Source organism: Macrotis lagotis, chromosome X (genome assembly GCF_037893015.1).
Source record: "Macrotis lagotis isolate mMagLag1 chromosome X, bilby.v1.9.chrom.fasta, whole genome shotgun sequence".
NCBI classification, from domain to species: domain Eukaryota; kingdom Metazoa; phylum Chordata; class Mammalia; order Peramelemorphia; family Peramelidae; genus Macrotis; species Macrotis lagotis.
The window spans coordinates 470,037,547-470,041,343 of NC_133666.1; positions in this window are offsets into that span (position 1 = coordinate 470,037,547).

Here is a 3,797-nt window from a genome sequence, read left to right on the forward strand (position 1 = left end):
CATTAGATTGAGGGCAAGGACTGTCTTAAACTTTTTTTAGTTTCTCCAGACCTGGTATGGTGTCTGACACATAGTAGCGGCTTAATAAATGTTTATTGACTGCTTCTGAGATTTATGTTGCTTTGCCTGCAACCTGGTTTCCAGTTATGTCTTTACCACTAACTGGCTATGATCTTGAGACCAATAATAATCTCACTGAATCTCAGTTTTTCTAATTGTAAAATGTGGCACTGACACTAGATGATCTTTAAAAGAGGATTTGGTCCAAGAATCACCCATGCTTCAGACTAGCCCTGAGTAAACAAAGACCCTCTGGGGGCAGATTGCCACATGCTTCATTTTAGCTCCAGACAGGCAGGTAGACATCAACCATATGGATGCCTAAGCAAAGAGAAAGATGTTAGCTCTGCTCCCCCTAGCAAGGTGCATCAGCATAGCCCTGGACAAGCAAGGACCTCCAGGAAGCAGACCTCAGATGCGTCAATGTATCCTCCAAGAAACACAGAAACACCCTACCAACCTCAGCACACACAAGAAACCAGCACTAGAACCCCTAGTCAGCACCAGATAAGCTGCCAGACCCCTAGGCCTTCCAGTAGCACCAACCACATCCCCTCAGTACAGCATCAGACTCAGGTACCCCAAGGGCCTCAGGTCAGCATCAGATAAACAGTCAGAGCCTGCTGCCCCTGATACAAGAACTCTAAAGTCGTTCCCCCTCCAACCTAGGATCAGAGTTCAAATTTAAAGGAAAGGGAGAAGGCAAAAAAAAAAACATAAAAATGAATCTGACCATAGAAAGTTATTATGGTGACAGGAAGATCAAGTGACAAAAGGCACAGAAGAGGACAAAGCCCCAGAGAAAAACAAGAAGTGGTTTTAAACACAGAAAGAACCCATGGAAGAGCTTAAAAAGTTGTTTAAAAATTATTTAAGAGAGGTAGGGGAAAATTGGAAAAAGAAATTAAAATGATGAAAGAAAATTATGAAAAAAAAGTCAACAGTTTAGAAAAGGAAAGCAACTGCTTTAAAAGTATAATTGACCAAATGAAAAAAAAAAAAGCAAAAAAGCTAACTGAGGAAAACAACTCCTTAAAAGTTAAAATTTTCAAAGTAGAATAAATGACTCTATGAGACATCAAGAATCAATTAAACTAATTCAAAAAATGGAAAAAATAAAAGAAAATGTAAAAATATATATTGAAAAAAACAACTGGCCTGGAAAATAGATCCAGAAGGGACAATGCCAGAATCATTAAACTACCTGTAAGTCATAATCAAAAGGAAGACTGGACAGCATACTTCAAGAAAATAATGAGGAAAATTTCTTTGATATCCTACAACCAGAGGGTAAAACAAGTGTTGAAAGAATTCATCAATCATTTCAGGAAAGAGATCTCAAAATAAAGCTCCAAGAAACATTATAGTCAAATTGCAGAACTATCAAGTACAGGTAAAAATACTGCAAGTAGAAAGCAAAGGAATTAGAACTACAAACAAAAATCATCTACATAGCAAAATTAAGCATAATTAAGGGAAATTAGACATTCAATGAAATAAAAGCATTTCAAGCTTTCATAAGGAGAAGAACAGAATTGGGCAAAAAAAAGAGGTATACTCCAATATCAAGGTCCAAAAGAAGCTAAAATATAAAAAGGGGAAAGAAAACATAAGGGAGCTGAACTACTGTTTATATCACTATATGAGAAGATGATCCTTTAACACTTAAAAGTTGCACCACCAATAATTCAGATAGAAGGAATATACATAGACATAGAGTATGGGTAGACAGTGAATTTTAGGAAATAACATTAAAAATAATTAAGGAATGAGAAAGGGAAGTACACTATATGAGGAAGGAAGGGAGAGATAGGATAGGTAAATTATTCCACATGAAGATGTTCAAAACACCTTTTACAGTGGAGGGAAAGATGAGCAGGCATGCAACAGGCATCACTTGAACCTTACTCTCATCAGTATTGACTCAAAGAGGGAAGAACATACACTGAAAGAGGAAAGAAAGAGAGTAAGTAAAGGGAGAGAGGACTGAAAAGAAAAAGAAGACTGGGAGACAGTAAACTGAAGCAACACATTGTCAAAAAGGTAAAGGGTGAAAGGAGAGAGGACAAATAGATGGGAAAATAGGATAGAGAGAAACAGTTGGTAATTATAATTGTGAATGAGAAGGGGATGAACTCTCCCATAAAACTGAAGCAGATAGCAGAGTGGATCAAAAAACAGAATCTTAAAATGGGTTGTTTACAAGAAACACACTTGAAGCAGAGAATCACATTTTAAAGGTAAGAGAGTGAAGCAGGGGGTAGCAATCTTAATCTCAAACACAGCAAAACCAAAAATAGACCTCATTAAAACAGATAAAGGAAAGAAATTACATCTTGCTAAAAAGCACCATCAATAATCAAGTAATATCAATGTTAAATATATGATGATATCTGTACTTCATTTTCTATAAAGACCATGACATCAGGGAAGTGAGACCATGACATTCAAATAAATTGGATTGGGGGGGGGGGGAGGGGGGGAATGCTGTGCTAAGTCACCAGCCTCACTTTCTCCTCTGAAGCCATCTGAGTCCAGTGGCCAGATATGAATCAGGATAACTGGAAACTGCCCAAGATGCAAGGCAGTCAGGGTTAAGTGACTTGCCCAAGGTCACACTGCTATTAAGTGCCAAATGTCATGGCTGGATTTAAACTCAGGCCTCTAACTCCAAGGCCAGTACTCTACCCACTATATCAGCTAGCTGTTTAACATTTAGCTTCCTTTATATATGTATGTGTGTGTTTGTTTGAATGTTGAAAGTTCTAGGCACTCTGCTAAGTGCTAGAGACACAATAAGAGGCAAGACAGTTCTTTGCCCTCAGATAGCTTATTAAACATATATATATATATATATATGTATATATATATATATATATGTTAGTGTGTGTGTGTGTGTGTGTGTGTGTGTGTATACCAAACACCCTCCAAGTGACAAAGTATACAAATACTTAAAGGATAAGTTAAGTGAGTTACAGGTCATGGCCAAATAAGAGATAGAAAGCATTATAAAATGTAAAATAAAACATTTTGATCATATTAAATTAAAACATTTTTCACAGACAAAAACAATGCAACCAAGCTTAGAAGGAAAGAAGAAAGCTGGGAAATAATCTTTACAGTAAGAATATCTGAAAAAAAAAAGGTCTCATTTCTCAGAAATTAGTCAAATTTATAAGCATACAAACATACGAGCATACATTGATGAATGGCCAAAAGATATAAACAGGAAGTTTTCAGATGAAGAAATCAAAGCTATCTATAGACATATGAAGAAATGCTCTAAATCACTTCCAACTAGGGAAATGAAAATTAAAACAACTCTGAGGTACCACCTCAAACCTCTCAGAATGGCTTAATATGACAAAAAAAGAAGAATGATAAATGTTGAAGAGAATTTGGGAAAATTTGGACACTAATACACTGTTGTTTGAGTTGGGCACTGATCAAATCAATCTGAAGAGCAATTTAGAACTGAGCCCAAAGGACAACCAAACTATACACCCTTTGATCTAGCAATACTACCAGGTCTATATCCCAAAGAAATCATAAAAAGGGTGAAAAGATCTATCTGTCCAAATATATTTATAGCAACCTTTTTCATGATGACAAACTACTGGAAGTTGAGGGCATACCCACTAATTGGTAAATGACTGAACAAGCTGTAGTATATGAATCTAATGGAATTCTGTTGTGCAATGGAATTCTTGCAACCAAGAAGATTTCCAAAAAACTTA